Raw genomic sequence first — 21,184 nt, forward strand, 5'->3', positions numbered from 1 at the left:
TATTCTGAATAAAGTCCCTTATCAGATGTATGATTCACAAATATTTTCCCCCATTCTGTGGGTTGTCTTTTCACTGTTGATGTGTGATTTGCAGCAAAATGTTTTAAATTTTGATGAGGTCCAATTTATCTATTTTTCTGTTTGTTGTTCTTGCTTTTTGATGGCATATCTAAGAAACTATTGCCTAAGCTAAGGTCGTAAAGATTTACTCATATGTTTTCTTTTAAAAGTTTTATATTTTTAGCTCTTACATTTAGGTCTATGATGCATTTTGAGGCGTTGCGTGTGTGTGCACGTGTGTGCGGTATGATATAAGGGTACAATTTCATTCTTTGGTATGTGGATATCTAGTCATCTCAGCATCGCTTGTTGAAAAGACAGTTTTTTCCCCGTAAAATTGTCTTGGCTCTCTCATCAAAAATCAGTTAACCATGGGCCTTACTTTCCTGTTTCTCTGCATATTTCTTTATTTTTTGTACCAAATAGGCATTTTTAGGTAATCTAATGTGGCAACTCTGGATATCAGATTCCACTCCACTCTGTAGAGGTTGTTGTTGTCACTATTTTGTTGTTACTGCTGTTTACGTATTTACTGATGTTCCTTAATTAACTGGGTAAAGTCTATATTCCCTGTATTTTTAAGTCACTAAAGTCTTTGCTTCCTTAGCTTAATGGTCATCTAATGATTAGCCAGAGATTTCCTTACGTGTCTTCAACCAATAAGAGCTGAGCGGCTGTGTGTGTGTGTTGGGGCATGCTTTCAATGCTCCGGTAGTTTACAACTGTCTTAGCCTCCACTTCCTGCTTGTACAGGGCCTAAAATTCAGCCAAAAATGGGAGACTGGGGTCCTTTCAGGTGTTTCTGGGGGATGTACCCAGCCCTGCACATGTGTGTGGCCCTCTTTATGCCTAGGAATATGTCCCAGCTTTTCAAAGCCCTCTATGGACATCTAATTCCCCAGATCTTCCTTTTAAGTTTTTGGCCAAGCTCTGATTTGGCCCAGTTACATCTGCAGGCAGCTATGATGCCAAAGAATTGCCATTGATTGTTTTCAACAAATGCTCTGGGGATAGGGCTTTTCTGGCAGAACAAGCTCCAAGTCACATCAAATAATGACTGCAAACATGGCTTTTGCAGGGACCTGCATGTCAAGTCAAATAGTGACATTGATCTAGACATAGGAGTTTTTGAGAAGTTCAAAATCAAGTTAGCCCCAGCTAGTGGCTGCAAGGCTCTTATGGAGCTAGGGAGAGGACAGTGGGAGTAGGCCAAATTAAAAGGTCACAAAATCATTGCAAGCCTTTTGTTAATTTTTGGAGTTCTGAAAAAGTTGGTTTTGATGATTTTTGCCATTGTTTTGCTGCTTTTATGGAGCAGCAGATGTATATAAGTCCTCGGGCTGCTCTTCCAGAACTCCTACCCCTCCACTAAATCTCACTGATTTATTAATATTTGCATCTCTTCACTGATTAGAAATAGAAATTATAACCCTAAGCAAACAAAGAAACAAACTTGATTTAACCTTGGATAAAATTAAAATAGATTATAAGTCACAGTGGCATATGAGAAGCCTTAAGAAACAATCAGGTTGACTATTAAGTAGCTTGAATTTTAAAGTACCCTTCCTGTAAAATAAGAATATTTACAATACCAAGTTCAGATCAGAGCTCAGAGAGCAAAGGGTATATAGACAAAAGGGAAAAAAGTCTTTGTTGTATTTATACCGGTCCTGATAATTACCAAAGCTCTTCAATAGGACTAGAGAAATCTTCCTATTCGTGGGCTCAATATTAAGTACAAAATTCTTATTTAATCTTCCTGATGCATAACTTCCAACCAAGAAGTATGTAAAACATTCTGTTGTTTATTTCATGAATCTATTATATTTGTTATAGCATATGGAATTTGTTATGTATGTAAGTAAATTTACCTGTATTATACCATATAATTTATAGAAACTCCTCTGGTAATTAGGAAAACTACAGACCCTGGGATCAAATTTTCTCCTCCCATCCTGTGTAAAACAAAATGTGAGCTAATAGATTCAAATGCAAATGCAAAAAGAAGCCTGGATTTTTCTGATAGCTAGTAGCTTGCTACTGAACGTTGTATACATTGAGTGCACGTGACAAACACAGTTGAGTGTATTGAAATAGACATGTTTAAATTCATATAGGTTACTATCTATTCTTTCAGCAATAGGAATAAAAGGTGACTGCTAATGTTTTAGATGATGGTATATGGTGCAAAAGAGCAATTTATAGAAAGTGAGAAACTCTGTAAAAAATTTGAGGATGGCTTTATGGTTTCACCTCCTATAGATCATGTTTTGGATTGGTACTGATGACATCTTTTCAAAAAAACTTTTGTTAATTCATCATGAAAAAAGAAGCTCCTGGTGATATGACATTTTCTGAATTGTGCCTTTCCCCGCAAACGCTTGTTTCTATTCAAAGCCTTTGGGATGAACCCATACCCAAGAGTGAAGAAGATGAGTCCAGCTGCCATGCCCCATGCAGTTTAAGGTGTGCTGATCCTGTGGGAGCTGTGTGGTGGTCCATTCCGACCACGTGCACCCCATTCTTGAACTGGGTCAAGTGGAATCAGAGGTGACTGCGACTGCTTGCTCTTGAGCGAGGGGCAGTTTACTGATGAATCAGCTGCAGCAACATATCTTTCTTGCAGAGAGCTGAGTCAGAGCAAGCTTAAGGCAAATATTCTGACAGCTTTTGAAGAAGAATTTGCAAGTTGTTCCCTCTAATCTGGCACAAACTCAGATAACTGAACAGAATTTAAGGGTTTTTCTTCAGTTGTGTCTGGGTATTTTTCTTTCTTTAGAAAAAAAAGGACTCAAAATTTCCACTGAGTTCCAATCAATATGCCATGGATGGGCCAAGTCCTCCTGGCAGAGGGAAGAACTGAGATTGTGTCCCTAAGGAGTGTGCCAGGAGGTAGGGCTCTCCCAGGGAGGGCAGGGTCGATGCAAAGCTCCAGAGACCTGGTGGAAAAGACAGATGGCTACACATGGCCAGACCCGGACTGTGGTGTGCTTACTGGTGAATATTGGCAGGCGCTTCTCTTGTTTCCTTGCTTCACCCTCATGTGATTTGAATAAGCCATTTGACTACATTAACACCTCCTTTCTCCGGCCCGTGAAAGTGAGAGAGATTATGGTGAAGTATGGTATACCTTTTATGCAAAAATATGTTCTCACATGGCTGAATATGCATTTAGTAAATTAAAACATCATTTCACTGATGTAATATCTTTGAGATTTGCTCTTCTCCTCCCTGACTGATTTTCAGGTGGCAACAGTACTGACATACTGGCTTCCAATGTCTCTGCCCTCAGCTACTTTGACAAGGAGGCAATGATTTTTAATAGAGAACTTAAGAAAGAGTTCTCTTTTTAGACATACACACACATACACATATATATCCAAATATTAAGTATATAGTATTAAATTTGGAAATATTTGAAGGTTAGTGGGAGTTTAGAGTGGGAAGAGCTATGAGCTCTAAAATGCACTATTTCATTGCAGCAAAACTTTTGAGTGTTTGTGTTTTAATGTGACTGATATCAATCTTTGGATGAATGAGGAGTTGTCAGCTATAATAGCTATAGCCACAGTTTGGACGGGGACAGAAAATTTCTTTGGGATCCTCAGAGTAGCCTACATCGGAAGTGCAGCATTATGTGCGCGTGAGCGTGCATGCATGTGTGTGTGTGTGTGCATGCATGCATGTGCATGTGTGTGTGTGTTTGCTCACACAGTGGGAGGACTAGTTTCAATTGCCCTAAGGAAACCAATATGACTCCACTCGTGAGAGAGAGAGTGGTCATGGGGGAGAAAATGGGGCCAGTGGCTCTAGATCCATGGGATGCTGAATGCTGAAATGAGAGCCAAACCCAGTCTTTCTAGCACCAGTCTGTATCCTGAGAATCTGTATCTATGAACAAGAAGATCTGGCTCTGAAAGCTGTGATGTTGAGGTGTGAAGCATCCTTGACTTAATTTAGTGCTGAAGGTATAGAATTATCCTCTCTCAAACAACTGTTGTGTCTGTATGGAAACCTGGACTGGCAATGCTACAAAACACACAAGCACCAAAGCATTATGCAGCACTAAGCTTCAGGACCAACACTGGGTAATAATGCTAAAAAATAGCAATGGTAAGCAGATGAGATTCGGCATTCCTCTGTGCCTGGTATTAGAAAAGGACCAAATTCTCCCTTTGAAATGAGCAAACCTCTAGGATTAGCGGACAACATATACAAATGGAAACTCAGATCTTCAAAAGGAATGCAAAGCACCAGATATAATAAATATATGAATGAATATAAAAAGTTTTTCTTTTATATATGTGTTTCTTAATCTCCTTAAAAGATAATTGCCTATTTAAAGCAAAAGTAACTAATAACAAAGATAAAATGGATTACTAAAAAAGACTTCAATTAAAAGAAGGCAGAAAAGGAGAAAAAGAGAAACAAAGAACAAATGGGATAACTAAAAAAAATAGCAAGATGACAGACTTAAACTCAATCATATCAATCAACAAACACTCCAATTAAAAAGCAGAGAACGTCAGACTGCATTAAAAAGTAATGCCTAACTGTATACTAAATGTAATGTATATTAAATGTAAAGATGTGAGTTAAAATAAAAGGATGAAAAATATTTACCGTGAAAACACTAAGTATAGGAAAGCTGGAGTGGTTATATTAATATCAGAGTAAATAAAGTTCAGTACAAGAAGTATTACCAGAATACGGAGGGACGCTTCATAACAATAAGAAGGCCAACTCTTCAAGAAGACGTAACAATCCTAAATGTGCATACATCTAATAAAACAGTTTCAAAATACATTCAGGAAGAACTGACAGAACCAAAGGAAGAAATAGACAAATCCACCATTACAGTTGGAAACTCCTCATCAATATTTGATAGACAAGGTAGACTGAATTTTGAACAACTTTATTTAGAAGCTTAATCTAACTGGATTTTATAGATCAGTAGATGCAAGATGTTCAGAATATATTCTTTTCAAGTGCACATGCAACGTTCATCATGACAGATTTATACAACAAGATAGCCTATAAAACAAGTGTCAGTACATTTCAAAGGATTGAAAAAAACAGAATATATTCTCTGGCCACAATGAAAATATACTAGAAATCGATAACAAAAAATTCTAAGAAGATCCCCAAATAATTGGAAATTAATAATTTATCTTGAATAATCCCCTGGTAAAAGAAAAGATTACATTTGAGCCAAAACAGCAACATTACAATATGTGATATGTAGCAAAACAGAACTTAGAAATAAATTTATAGCTTTAAATGTTTATATTAGAAAAGAAGATACGTTAAAATCAATGATCTAAACTTTCACTTTAAGAATTTAGAAAAAAGGGACAAATTAAACTGAAGTAAGTATAAGGAAGAAAATAATAAAGAGCAAAACACAATAAAATAGAAAACAGAAAAACAATAAAAAAAAATCAAGCAAACCTAAAGTTGGTTCTTGGAAAAGCTGATAAAATTGATAACCTCCTAGCTAGACTAATCAAGAATAAAAAGAGAGAGGAGCTTGTCAGTATCAGGAATTAAGAAGGGAAGTCCCTACTGATACTAAAGGCGTTAGAAAGGTAGGATGATATTATGAACAACTTTATGCAGATAAATTAGACAACCCAAGTGTACAAAAATCTTGTAAGATATAACTTACTCAAATGAACACATAAAGAAATAGAAAATCTGAATAGCGCTGCAATTTGTAAAGAAATTGAACTTGTAATTAAAAACATTTCCACAAATAAAACTTCAGGCTCAGATTGCTTTACTGGTGAATATTTTCAAATATTTAAGGAAGAAATAATACCAAACTTATAAAACACTCTTTCAGGCTAGAAAAATGATAGGACAGTTCCTAACTTATTTTATCAGACATCTTAACCCTGATATCAAAACCAGACAAGGATGTTACAATAAAATAAAACTGTAGACCAATATGCTCATGAACAGATTGCAAAAATCATTTACATAACATTAGCAAATTAAGTCCAGAAACATACAAAATGGATAATATCTATGAACATCTATGATTCTCAAATATTAATACTTTAACATTTGAATATCAAACAATACAATTCACCATATTAACAAAGTAAAGGAAACAATATGGTCATCTTGAGAGATGCAGAAAAAGCATTTGACAAAATGCAAAACTCATTCATGATGATAATTCTCAGACAATTAGAATGAAACTTCCTCAACTTGATAAAGGATGTCTATGAAAACCTGAAAATAACATCATCCTTTTTTTTATTTTATTTTTTTCTTTAATTTAATTTTAATTTTTGGGTGTACATCATATTTCGAATTCTGTATACATTACATCATGTTCACCACTCGGACACTAAATATAGTGCATCCCCTCACATGTGAGCCTAATCACCCCTTTTGCCCTCCCCCTCCCCCATTCCCCAATGGTAATCACCAGTCCAATCTCCATTGCTATGTGTGGTTTTTTTTGTCATTTTTATCTTCTACTTATGAGTGAGATCATATGGTATTTGACTTTCTCCCTCTGACTTATTTCACTCAGCATAATACCCTCAAGGTCCATCCATGTTGTCACAAATGGCCGGATTTCGTCATTTCTTATGGCTGAGTAGTAGTCCGTCGTGTATATATACCACATCTTCTTTATCCATTTGTCCCTTGATGGGCACCAAGGTTGCTTCCATGTCTTGGATATTGTATATAATGCCGCAATGAACATAGGGGTGCAAGTATCTTTATGCCTTTGTGTTTTCAAGCTCTTTGGATAAATACCCAGCAGTGGAATAGCTGGATCATGTGGTAGATCTATCCTTAATTTTCTGAGGAAACTCCATACTGCTTTCCATAGTGGCTGCACCAGTTTGCACTGCCACCAGCAGTAAACAAGGGTTCCTTTCTCTCCACACCCTCGCTAACATTTGTTGTTTCCTGTCTTGTTAAGTATAGCCATTCTGACCAGAGTGAGGTGATACCGCATTGTAGTTTTGATTTGCATTTCCCTGATAGCTAATGATGTTGAGCATCTTTTCATATGCCTGTTGGCCGTCCGTATATCTTCTTTGGAGAAATCTCTGTTCAGATGTTTTGCCCATTTTCTAATTGGGTTGTTGGTTTTTTTGTTGTTGAGCTGTATGAGTTCTTTGTATATTTTGGATATTAACCCCTTATCTGATATATGGTTTGCAAATATCTTCTCCCAATTGTTAGGCTGTCTTTTCGTCTTGTTGATGGTTTCCTTTGCTGTGCAGAAGCTTTTTAGTTTGATGTAGTCCCATTTGTTCATTTTTTCTTTTGTTTCTCTTGCCCGGTCAGACATGGGACTTGAAAATATGCTGCTCAGACCAATGTCATAGAGCATACTGCCTATGTTTTCTTCTAGAAGTCTCATGGTTTCGGGTTTTACATTCAAGTCTTTAATCCATTTTGAGTTGATTTTTGCGTATGGTGTAAGGGAATGGTCTACTTTCATTCTTTTGCATGTGGCTGTCCAGTTTTCCCAACACCATTTATTGAAGAGACTCTCCTTTCTCCATCGTATGCTCTTGGCTCCCTTGTCGAATATTAGCTGTCCATAAACATGTGGGTTTACTTCTGGGCTCTCAATTTTGTTCCATTGATCTCTGTGTCTCTTTTTGTGCCAGTACCATGCTGTTTTGGTTACTATGGCTTTGTAGTATAATTTGAAATCAGGGAGTGTGATATCTCCAACTTTGCTCTTTTTTCTCAGGAATCCTTTGGCTATTCGGGGTCTTTTGTTGTTCCATATAAATTTTAGGATTCTTTGTTCTATTTCTGTAAAAAAAAGTTATTGGAACTTTGATAGGGATTGCGTTGAATCTATAGATTGCTTTAGGAAGTATGGACATTTTAAAGATGTTAATTCTTCCAATCCAAGAGCACAGAATATCTTTCTATTTCTTTGTGTCTTCTTCGATTTCTTTCAACAGTGTTTTATAGTTTTCGGTGTACAGATCTTTCACCTCTTTGGTTAAGTTTATTCCTAGGTATTTTATTCTTCTTGTTGCAATTGTAAACGGGATTGTATTCTTAATTTCTCTTTCTGCTACTTCGTTGTTAGTGTATAGAAATGCAACTGATTTTTGTACATTGATTTTGTATCCTGCAACTTACTGTATTCCTTTATTATTTCTAAAAGATTTTTAGTGGACTCTTTAGGGTTTTCTAGGTATAAAATCATGTCGTCTGTAAAGAGTGACAGTTTCACTTCTTCTTTTCCAATGTGGATCCTTTTATTTCTTTTTCTTGCCTCATTGCTTTGGCTAAGACTTCCAATACTATGTTAAATAAGAGTGGTGACAGTGGGCATCGTTGTCTAGTTACTGCTCTTAGAGGGATAGCTTTCAGTCTTTCTCCATTGAGAATGATATTTGCTGTGGGTTTGTCATATATGGCCTTTATTATGTTGAGGTATTTTCCTCCTATACCCATTTTATTTAGAGTTTTTATCATAAATGGATGCTGTATCTTATCAAATGCTTTCTCTGCATCTATTGAGATGATCATGTGATTTTTATTTTTCATTTTGTTAATGTGCTGTATCACGTTGATAGATTTGCAGATGTTGAGCCATCTCTGCATCCCTGGAATGAAACCCACTTGATCATGATGGATGATATTTTAATGTATTGTTGTATTCGATTTGCTAGTATTTTGTTGAGGATTTTTGCATCGATGTTCATCAGTGATATTGGCCTGTAATTTTCTTTTTTTCTGTTGTCCTTGTCTGGTTTTGGTATCAGGATAATGTTGGCTTCATAGAATGAGTTAGGAAGCCTCCCCTCCTCTTCAATTTTTTGGAAGAGTTTGAGAAGGATAGGTATTAAGTCTTCTTTGAATGTTTGGTAGAATTCACCAGGGAAGCCATCTGGTCCTGGACTTTTATTTTTTGGGAGGTTTTTGATTGCTGTTTCAATCTCCTTACTGGTGATTGGTCTATTCAAATCTTCTTGGTCCAGTTTTGGAAGGTTGTATTTTCTAAGAATTTATCCATTTCTTCTAGATTATCCAGTTTGTTGGCATATAGCTTTTCATAGTATTCTCTTATTATCTTTTGTATTTATGAGGTGTCCATTGTAATCTCTCCTCTTTCATTTCTGATTTTATTTATTTGAGGCTTCTCTCTTTTTTTTTTGGTGAGTCTAGCTAAGGGTTTGTCAGGTTTGTTTATCTTTTCGAAGAACCAGCTCTTGGTTTCATTAATTTTTTCTATTGTTTTTTTAGTCTCTATTTCATTTATTTCTGCTCTGATTTTTATTATTTCCTTCCTTCCGCTGATTTTGGGCTTTGTTTGTTGTTCTTTTTCCAGTACCTTTAGGTGCACTTTTAGATTGTCTATTTGGGATTTTTCTTCTTTGCTGAGGTAGGCCTGAATTGCTATAAACTTCCCTCATAGAACCGCTTTTGCTGTATCCCACAGATTCTGGCATGTCGTGTTTTCATTTTCTTTTGTCTTCAGGCATTTTTTGATTTCTTCTTTGATTTCTTCATTTATCCAATCATTGTTCAGTAGCAGTTTGTTCAATCTCCACATTTTTGTGGCTTTTCTGGTTTTCTTTCTGTAGTTGATTTCCAGTTTCATACCTTTGTGGTCAGAAAAGATGCATGGTATTATTTCGATCTTCTTAAATTTATTGAGACTTGTTTTGTGGCCTAATATGTGATCAATCCTGGAGAATGTTCCATGGGCATTTGAAAAGAATGTGTATTCTGTGGTTTTTGGGTGGAATGTTCTGTATATATCTACTAAGTCCATCTGGTCTAATGTGTCCTTTAAGGTGAGTGTTTCCTTATTGATCTTCTGTTTGGATGATCTATCCATTGGTGTAAGTGGATTGTTAAAGTCCCCTACTACTATTGTGTTACTGTCTATTTCTCCTCTTATGTCTGTTAATAATTGCTTTATATATTTAGGTGCTCCTATGTTGGGTGCATAGATATTTACAAGTGTTATATTTTCTTGTTGGATTGTTCCCTTTATCATTATGTAGTGCCCGTCTTTGTCTCTTATTACAGTTTTTGATTTAAAGTCTATTTTGTCTGATATAAGTATTGCTACCCCTGCTTTCTTTTCTTTGCCATTTGCATGGAATATCTTTTTCCATCGTTTCACATTCAGTTTGTGAGTGTCTGAGGGTCTGAAGTGTGTCTCTTGCATGCAGCATATACGTGGGTCTTGTTTTTTAGCCAGTTGGCCACCCTATGATGGCATTTGATTGGAGCATTTAGTCCATTGACATTTAAAGTAGCTATTGATATGCATTTATTGCCATTTTGTCACTTTTTCTGTTTTTTGGGTGTTTTAGTAGTTCTTCTCATTTCCTTTCTTTTTCTCTTGCTCTCTTCCCTTGTGGTTTGATGGCTATCTTTAGTAATATGTTTGATTTCTTTTCTTTTACTTTTTTTCCTGCTTGTTATAGGTTTCTGGTTTGTGATTATGATGAGGATCCTATTTAATATACTATGCATATAACAGTCTATATTGAGTAGATAGACTCTTTAGCTTGACCTCTTTCTAAAAGCTCTACTTTTTCACTCCCCTACTCCCACATTATATGTTTTTCACATCATATATAGTCTTTTATTTAGTGTGTGTCTATCCATTACCCTCTTATCATTGAAATAGGTAATTTTGGTACATTTGTCTTTTAACCTTCATATTATCTTCACAGGTAGATGATCTGCTGCCTTTACTATACTTTTACCTTACAAGTGATTTTATTGCCTGTTTTTTGTTGTTGTTGTTGTTTTGGGTTTTTTTGATAATTTTTTTTTATCTCTATTTGTAGTCATTGCTTTCCCACTTAAATAAGTCCCTTCAGCATTTCTTGCAGAACTGGTTTCTTGGTGATAAACTCCTTTAATTTTTGCTTGTCTGGGAAGCTCTTTATCTCTCCTTCCATTCTGAATGACAACCTTGATGGATAGAGTATTCTTGGTTGTAGGTTTTTTCCTTTTAACACCTTAAATATGTTGTGCCATCCTCTTCTCACCTGTAGGGTCTCGACTGAGAAGTCTGCTGACAGCCTGATGGGTTTCCCTTTATATGTCACTTGTGGCCTTTCTCTTGTTGCTTTTAGGATTCTCTCTGTCTTTAATTTTAGACATTTTGATTATATGTCTTGGCGAGGGCCTCTTTGGGCGTCTCTTGTTTGGAGCTCTCAGTTCTTCCTGAACTTGGATGTCTGTTTCCTTCATCAGGTTAGGAAAATTTTCCTCTATTATTTCGACAAATAAATTTTCTGCCCCTTTGTCTCTCTCTTCTCCTTCTGGGACACCTATCATCCGAATGTTAGCACGCTTGATATTGTCCCAGAGTTCCCTTACACTGTTCTCATTCTGTCTAATTCTTTTTTCTCGTTTCTGTTCTGCTTGGGTGATTTCCTCTAGTCTTTCGTCTAGCTCGCTGATCCGTTCTTCTGCTTCCTCTACTCTGCTATTGAGTCCCTCTAGTGAATTTCTCATTTCAAGTATTGTGTTCTTCATTTCTGATTTTTTTTTTTAATATCTTCCAGTTCTTTGCTGATGTGCTCACTGTGTTCATCCATTCTTCTCCACATGTCTGTGAGCATCCTCTTTATATTTTGTTTGAATTCTTTGTCGAGTAGGTCACTAGTTTCTGTTTCACTTAGTTCTTTCTCTGGGGTTTTGTACTGTTCCCTTGCTTGGAAAGTATTCCTTTGCCTCCTCGTTATGCCTCTTTGTGCTATTTTCTTTGTACTAGGTGAGTCGGCTATGTCTCCTGATCTTGGAGAAGTAGCCTTACGTATGAGATGCCTTATGAGGCCCAGCAGTGTGCTTCCCTCTCATCACCAGTCCATAAGATCCAGGAGTGACCCCTTTGTGGGCTACTTGTGTTCTTCTGCTGTGGCAGGGTTGCTCCCACTGCAGGTACCCAGGGAGTCTGATCTTTCCTTCCCTGGCCAGCTGTTTGTAAATCCGGTTTGGGGGGGCCTCAGCACTGTTGGCTACAAAGTCTATCAGCACACTCTTATTGCAATTGTCCTCTTAATTGGGTTGGTACCCAGTGTAGCTGGTTGCTAGGCTCAGGGGCATACAGTTGTGATAGGCCTGAGGTCAACAAGGCTGTTGTCAGCTCTCTTAGGAGTGCAGCTGAGTGGGCTTAGCCCTTGCCATGGGGGCACTCAATTGTTTCAGGCTTTGGAAGGTGGGGCTGATCCTTTTTATGGCTATTTGTGAAGCACAAGTCTTCTGCACTGATAAGCCTCACCCCCCACCAGACCACATACACTATCAACACAGTCCTGGTCCATGCACACTTCTCAACCCCATGGAGCGTACCCCAATGCCACACTGTAGAGGCCCCCATCTCCCCCAGTGCTCCCCACAGTTCACCTGGCCCTCTCACAGGCCCTGCCCCACAGAGGCAGACACCCTTGCCTGCCTGTAGAGGATCAAGGCACTCAGTCAATGCAGGCTGAAAAGTAGCCTGAGGGCTTGCTGTTAGGTGGGGCCAGTCCCTAGGGTGGGTTGCCTGCCCTGGCTGAACTGGATTAATCTGTGCTGTAGTGGATGTGGCAAACCCCTGGGCTAACAGCCCAAGGGATGCTCCTCAATGGCCCCCACTGGTGTCCGTATCAGCACGCCTGGACCAGCTCAGAACAATGGCCCCCACCAATGTCTCAGTCTCTGGAGAGGACCCTCCTCTCACCAAGGTGCCCCCAGAGCCCACCAGGTGAGTCTCGTTTCACCATAGGACAGTCAGCCTTCTCTCTGGTGATTTTAAGTTGCTGCAATGAGTGAGTTTGTGCATGGGCCCTTTAAGAGCCAGATCTTTTTGGCTTTCGGCGATAGCTTTTCTGGGGGTGTCCTCGCTGCAGTTAATAGCCAGCAAAGCCAGACAGTAAGACCCCTGTCTCAGCTGGGCTGAGTCTGAAGGATGTTTATAGCAGTATTGCCCCTGCTCCAGACCTCACTTCTCCAGGGAGGGCTCGTACCTTAGGGTGGCTCCCACCTGGCCAGCTGAGAAGCTCCGCTGCTCCCAAAGGTGGCTTTTTTCCTCTCTGGCCAGAGTTACTGCTTCTTCTGCCTTCGTCAGGACTGTCCCTTGTCGTGGGGGTTCTTTTTATCCAGGTTTCAGTTTTCAATCCAGGGTGATTCTTCCCAAAATTGTTGTAACCTGGTTGTGTTCATGGGAGGAGGCGAGTTCAACGTCTACTCACAGCACCATCTTGACGAGATCTCTAACATCATCCTTAATAGTGAAAGATTAAATACACAACCCTGCCTCCAAGACTGAGAATATTGCAAGAATGTCTGCTTTCATCATTTCTATTTTAAATTGTACTGGAGATCTTAGCCAGTGTAACAAAGCAAGAAAAAGAAATAAAAGGCACAGATTGGAAAGAAAGAAGTGAATTATCTTTATTTATGGATCATATCATTCTCTTGTGAAAAGTCATAAGAAATCTATAAGAAGAAATGTCAAGAACTAAAAAAAAAAAATTGAATTCAACAAAGTTACAGGATTCAAGGTCAATATATAAAACTTAACTATGTTTCTATGTACTATGTATGAATAATTGGAAAATAGCATCTACTATAGTATAAAAAACCAGAAAATCATTAAGGATAAATTTAATCAAATATACGCAAGGCTTATACACTGAAAATGTTGTACAGCATTGATGAGAGAAATTTTAGAAGACAAATAAATGGAAAGATATATTTACGGAATAGAAGACTCAACAATATCAAGAAGTCAATTCTTCCCAATTTGATGTAAAATTTTAATGCAATCTTAATCAATTTTCATAGATATTAGAAAACTGATTCTAAAATTCACAAAGAAATTCAAAGAACCTAGAATAGTGAAAACAATCTTGAGAAAAATAGAATTGGAGTACTTATACTATGTGAATTCACTACTTACGCTAAAATTACAGTAATTATGACATTGTGATAGTTATATCAAAACAGGAAAATCAGTCAATGTGACAGAATAAAGAGTCCAGAAATAGACCGTCATGTATGTGACCAGTTGATCTCTGATAGATTCACCAAAGCAATTCAAAGAGGGAAAAAGCCTTTTCAGCAAATGGTGCTGGACCAACTGAAAAAAGTATGGAAATTTCACCTTACGCCATACACAAAAATTTATTCTAGGTATTTCATAGACCTAAATATGAAAGATAAACTTATAAATTTATAGAACAAAACATAAGAGAATATCTTTGTGACCTTAGGAAGTCAAAGATTTTTTGAACAGGAGACAGGAATCACTATCCATGATATAAACTATTGAAATTAAACTCATCAAATTACAAAATTTATGTTCCTCAAAAGACAAACATAAAAAACAAAAAGTAAAACCACAGACTGAACAAAATATTCTCAATACACATATCTAACAAAGGACTTGTATGTAGAGTATGCACATATATTTTTATATATGTATACATATCTGTATATATACACACATATATATATAAAATCTTACAATGCAACAATAAGAAAACAATCAAATAAAATTGGGCAAAAACTTGAACAGACATTTAACAAAAAAGACGTATTGGTAGCAAATAAGCATATTTAAAAATGCTCAGCATTGTTAGTCATCTGAAATGCACATTAAAACCACAACATATAGTGCTAAACAGCCATACGATGGCTAATAATAAAAAGACTGAAAATACTAAATGTTCATGAGGATATGGAGCAATGGGAATCTCATACATTGATAGTGGAAGTGTAAACTTATGTAACTACTTGAGAAAATAGTTTACAAATTTCTTGGAAAGTTAAAAAAAAACAAAACACAAGTACCCTATAACTCAGATATTATACTTTCAGGTATTTGCTCGAGAAATGTAAATATATCTCAAAAAGATTTGTACAAGAACATTCATGCAGCTTCATATACAATAGCTAGAAAACTGGAAAAAACTAAATATTTATCAATAAAAGTGCATGCAAATAAACTATAGTATATTTATAAAATGGAATACTATTCATAAATAAAAGGGAATTAATTAATAACACATGCACAGCATTCATGAACCTAAAAAGCATTGAATGAAAAAAGCTGAAAACAGAGGTTTCTGCATGATTGTGTTAATGAGAAGTTTAAGTACTGGTAAAACTAAACTCGGGTGAAAGGAATATGAAAATTGTTGCTTGGAATGCAGGATGTGGTCGCAATTGACCAAGAGGGGACACTGGGGACGTTCTGGGGTGAATGGAAATTTTCTCGTCTAGACAAGGGTGTGGATTGCTCAGATGGACACATTTGTTAAAACTAATTGAACTGTCCACTTTTAGTATTTGTACATTTCACTGCATAAAAATAATATATTATTTAAATATATCTGAATATAAAATTTGAATCTAAAAATAGAAGAAGGAAACAGAATTTAAAAATAAATCAAGGAGTAAAGAAGTCTGGAAACTGGAAAGGAAAAATTGATAAATTGGCAAATTTGAGTAAATAAAAATTATAATTTATGCTTGGCAAAAATAAGAGCATAGGTAATGTTAAAAGGTAGATGACAAAGTAGAAAAAATGTGTTTAATATGCCAAAGAGCTAATTAAAATATAAAGAGCTCTTACAAATCATTAAATATGAACATACCCACTGGAAAATAGACAAAAGATATGAACAGGCAGTTCACAGAATCAAATATATATATAAGTACATATATACACAATATCACACATGAAAAGGTTTTGTATTCCACGCATAATAAAAGAAATGCAAATTAGAGAATAATTCAACCTTTTTAACCAATCAGATTTGTAGAAAACATGACGTTTGATAATACACAATGCTGGTTACACAGATGCTTTCCTACGTTTTTGGTGAAGCATGGATAAGAGCAAACTCTTTGAGAGGCAATTTGCCAGTTTTTATGTGTTGACACATATCTTTGAATGCACATATCTTTGAACCCAGAAATTAGAGTTCTAAGACAGATACTATACAAAGTACATTGTTGTTTGTAATGGCAAATGACTGGTAAAAATATGGAATTAGTTTAATAAATTATGGTTACATCCAGACATTGCTTACATAAAGTCATGAAAAAGAACAAGGAAACTCTTTATATGGTGATATGGATCTAAAACATATTTTGTTAACTAAGGAGCATAAGGTGATATCTATGTATCTGTGTACATAAAAATGGATAAATGTAAATATAAATGTAACATATACACAGAATATGATTGAGGGAATTAATAGGAAGATTTAACAGAAATTGTCTAAAGGGAGGGGACAGCAGTACTGAGAGACAAAAATAGGAATTGCACTTAACTTTCGCACACGGGAAAAGATACATCTTTTTGTAATATTTGCAGTTTTATAGTATTTGCACAGATCTGGAATAGAGAAGGTGGTCAAAAACGTTGGTTAAACAAATGAAGTGTGTTAGCAAGAGGTTTTTTTCTGGATAGACATATATTTAATGTCGTGATATAAACTATGGTAAAAACGAGTATAAACAATTTCACTAAATAAATGTTGTCATGGTTATCTATTGCTGCATAACAAACTACCCTAATACTTGGAGGTTTAAAACAATTTGTTCTGATTGTATCTCACAGTATTGTGGGTCAGGCATTCAGACTGGGCTTGGCTGGGCAATCTTTTATGTGGCTTGAGATCACAAGAGCTGTTGTCTTGGCGGGCACGACTGGCATAGAGGAAGGCTGACTCAGCTGGGATGCAGAGGCGTTCCAAGGGACCAAGGTGGAACCTTTCATGGCTTCTTCCAACCTGACCTTGGGAGCTGTGCAGTCTCTTTCACTCTCTCTACAGTCAAAGCTGTCACAGACCAGTCCATATTCCAAAGGAAGGGAAATTAATTCCCTCTCTTGATAGGAGGAGTGTCCAAGAATCTTTAACCAATCACAAATATTATGAATAAATGACACTATAGAAATTAAGAAGAGGAGGACTAATTCATCAATATAAGAGTACTGTCACAAAGCTATCACTCAATAAAACAGATTTTGTAACTTTAGAATACATTTGTATTTGTCTCCAAGAACTCTACTTGGAATTAACTGTCCTAATTTGAGATAATATAATATGAGAGTATTGTAACCCAGAAGGACACATGTGGTTTTCTCAGATTCAAAATGGCAGTCCCTAAGTTGACTCACTCGGATATTTTTGTTAATTTTTTCCAGACTTAGGTGCAGAGAGTTCAGTTTCACTTTCCTTGTTTCACGGCACATTGTGTATCATTGGTGCTCCTTAGGGCCCTCTCTTGCTATTTATTCATTTCTTTTAAAGTTATGCCTTTCTCTTGTGTACCTCTCCCTCATTTCATAGCCAACCATTCTAATGAGTACCTTTTTGTTTGTACATATGTGAAACGGGCATTACTGTCTTGTACAGGTGTATTTTTTTATTGTGGTAAAATACAAGTTTAACGGTAAAATGAAGTTTATCATTTTAACTATTTTAAAGTGTACAGTTCAGTGACATTAATAGATTCACAATTTTGGGTAACCATTACCACTATCTATTCCCAAAACGTTTTCATCACCTCAAAAAGAAACTCTGTAACCATTAAGCAATAACTCTCCATTGTCTCCTCCTCCTATCCGTTTGTAACCCCTATTCTAGATTCTATGAAGTTGCTTTCTCTAAGTGTTTCATGTACAAGGAATCATACAATATTTGACCTTTGTGTCTACATTCTTTCACTTAGCATAATGTCTCCAAGGTTCATCCATGTGGTAGCATATATCAGAACTGCATTTCTTTTTATGGCTGACTAGTATTCCGTTGTACGTCTATACCAAATTTTACCTATTCATTCATCTGTTGATGGCCACTTGGGTTGTTTCTACCTTTTGGCTATTGTGGATAACGCTGCTATGAACTTGGGTGTACAAGTATCTGTCTGAGTCTCTGCTTTCAATTCTTTGGGTATGTACCTAGGAGAGGGCTTATTTCTGGGCTCATTATCCTATTCCATTAGTCTGTATATCTATCTTTTTGCCAGCACCACACTGTTTTGATTACTGTAGCTTTGTGGTACATATACTGGGTCATATGGTAATTCTGTATTTCACTTTTTGAAGAACCATCAAACTGTTTTCCACAGCAGCTGCACCATTTTCCATTCCCATGAGCAAGGCACCAGGATTCCAATTTCTCCACTTCCTTTCCGACACTTGTTAGTTTCTTTTTTTTTTCTTTTTTTAATAACAGTCACCCTAGTGGGTATGTAGTGATATTTCATTGTGGTTCGTATTTGTATTTCCCTAATGACTATAATGTTGAGCACCTTTTTATGTGCTTATTGGCCATTTGTATATCTTCTTTGAAGAAATGTCTATTGAAATCTCTTATCTATTTTTTAAGTGGGTTGTGTGTTTTTTCTTGTGGAGTTTAATGAGTTCTTTATGTATTTTGGATGTTAATCCCTTATTAGATATATGGCTTGCAGATATTTTCTCCCATTCTGTAGGCTGCCTTTTCACTCTCTTGATTGTGTCTTTTGGTGTACAAGAATTTTTAGTTTTGATGAAATCCAATTTATCTATTTTTTTCTTTTGGTGTCACATTTAAGAAATCATTGCCAGATCCAAGATGATGATTTTTCCCTAACTTTTCTTCTAAAAGTTTTATAGTTTTAGCTCTTAAGTTTGGGTTTTTAAAAGTCCATTTGAATTAATTTTTGTATATGATATAAAGTAAGAGATCAACTTCATTCTTTTGCATATGGACATGCAGTTTTCCCAACACCACTTGTTGAAAAAGTTGTCCTTTCCCCATAGAGTGGGCTTGGCACCCATGATGAGAATCAATTGACCATATATGTGAGGGCTTATTTCTGGGCTCTTTATCCTATTTCATTAGTCTATATATCTATCTTTTTCCAGGACCACACTGTTTCGATTACTGTAGCTTTGGAGTAAGCTTTGAAATTGGATGTGTGAGTCCTCCAATTTTTCTCTTCATTTTCAAGATTACTTGGTCAATTTGGGCTTCCTTTGAAGTTCCTTATGAAATTTAGGATGAGTTTTTCTATTTTTGCAAAAAAATGCCATGGGGATTTTCATAGGAATTGCACTGAATCTGTACAGAGCTTTGACTAGTACTGTCATCTTAAAATTTTTAAGTGTTTCAATCCACGAACATGGAATGTTTTTCAATGTACGTCTTTTATTTCTTTCATCAATATTTTGTAGTTTTTGGTGTACAAGTCTTTCTCTTTCTTGGTTAAATTTATTCCTAAGTATTTTATTTTTTTTTTGATGCTATCATTAACGGAATTTTTTTTCTTAATTTCCTTTTCAGAATGTTCATTGCCAGTATAAAGAATTACACTGGTTTTTGTGTGTTGATTTTATATCCTGCCAATTTGATGAATTTGTTTATTATCTCTAACAGGTTTCCTCGTTGATTCTTTAGGATTTTCTGCATATGAGATCATGTCATTTGCAAACAGAAGTAGTTGTACTTCTTCCTTTCCAATTTGGATGCCTCTCATTTCTTTTCCTTTTCTAACTGCTCTAGATAGAACTGCCAGTACTTCCAGTACTGCAGAACTTCCAGTGAGAGTGCGCATCCCTGTCTTATTCCTGATCTTAGGGGAAAAGGTTTCAGTCTTTCACCATGATTATGATGTTAATTGTGAGTTTTTTACATGTGGTCTTTATCACATTGAGGAAGTTGCCTTCTATTTCTAATTTGTTGAGTGTTTTATGTATTTTTTTACTTCATTCTATTAATGTGGTGAGTTGCACTGATTGATTTTCATATGTTGAGTGATCCGTGCATTCCTGGGATAAAACTCCCTTGGTCATGGTGTAGAATCCTTTTAATATGCTGCTGAATTTGTTTTGCTAGTATTTTGTTGGTTTTTTTCCTCTCAAATCTGTATTTGTAAAGTCTATTGGCCTGTAATTTTATTTTCTTGTAGTATCTTTTTCCAGCTTTGGTATTAGGGTAAGACTGGCCTCATAGAAATGAATTATGAAGTGTTCCCTCCTCTTCAATTTTTTAAGAAGAGTTTGAAGATTGATATTAATTCTTCTTTAAATATTTGGTAGAATTCATGAGTAAAGCTATCTTGTTCTGGACTTTATTTTGTTTGAAGATTGTTTTTTAAAGATTTTTTTTTTATTTTTTCCTTTTTCTCCCCAAAGCCCCCTGGTACATAGTTGTGTATTCTTCGTTGTGGGTTCCTCTAGTTGTGGCATGTGGGACGCTGCCTCAGCGTGGTCTGACGAGCAGTGCCATGTCCGCGCCCAGGATTCGAACCGACGAAACACTGGGCCGCCTGCAGTGGAGCACGCGAACTTAACCACTCGGCCACGGGGCCAGCCCCTGAAGATTGTTTTTATAACTGATTCAATCTCTTTACTTTTTGTAGGTCTTCCAGATTTTCTATTTCTTCTTGAGTCAATTTTGTATTTTGTCTATCTAGAAATTCATCCAGGTTATCCAATTTGTTGGCATACAATTTTTCACAGTATTTTCCTACAATTCTTTTTGTTTCTGTAAAATTGGTAGTAATGTCCCCAATGTCATTTCTGATTTTAGTAATTTGAGTCTTCTCTCTTTTTGTCTTAGTCAATCTAGGTAAAGGGTTGTCAATTTTGTTGTTCTCTTCAAAGAACCAACTTGTGATTTCATTGAGCCTCTCTATTATTTATCTACTCTCCATTTTATTTATCTCCACTCTAATCTTTATTATTTCATTCCTTCTTCTAGCTTTGGGTTTACTTTGCTCTTCTTTTTCTAGTTCCTTAAGGTATACAGTTAGGTTATTGATTTGGGGTCTTCCTTCTTTTTAAGTATAGCTGTTTATAGCTATAAATGTCTTGCTTAGTACTGCTTTTGCTGCATCTCATAGGTTTGGTTATGTTGTGTTTTTGTTTTCATTCATCTCAAGGTATTTTCTAGTTTCTCTTGTGGTTTCTTCTTTGACACATCAGTTTGTTAAGAGTGTGTGATTTGACTTCCAAATGTTCGTGCTCCCTGACTTCAAACTATATTACAAAGCTCTGGTTACTAAAACAGTGTGGTATTGGCATATAAACAGACATATAGATCAGTAGAACAGAGTAGAGACTCCAGAAATAAACCCATGCATATTTGGTCAATTAATTTATGAAAAA

At 36.2% G+C, this 21,184-nt stretch overlaps 1 pseudogene; it reads left to right on the plus strand.

Annotated features, from left to right (window-relative positions):
* LOC106831996 (deoxyribonuclease-2-alpha pseudogene) overlaps positions 1-21,184 on the plus strand; it is a 65,664-nt pseudogene that overhangs the window by 42,874 nt on the left and 1,606 nt on the right.

This window comes from Equus asinus, chromosome 8, assembly GCF_041296235.1.
Source record: "Equus asinus isolate D_3611 breed Donkey chromosome 8, EquAss-T2T_v2, whole genome shotgun sequence".
NCBI lineage: Eukaryota > Metazoa > Chordata > Mammalia > Perissodactyla > Equidae > Equus > Equus asinus.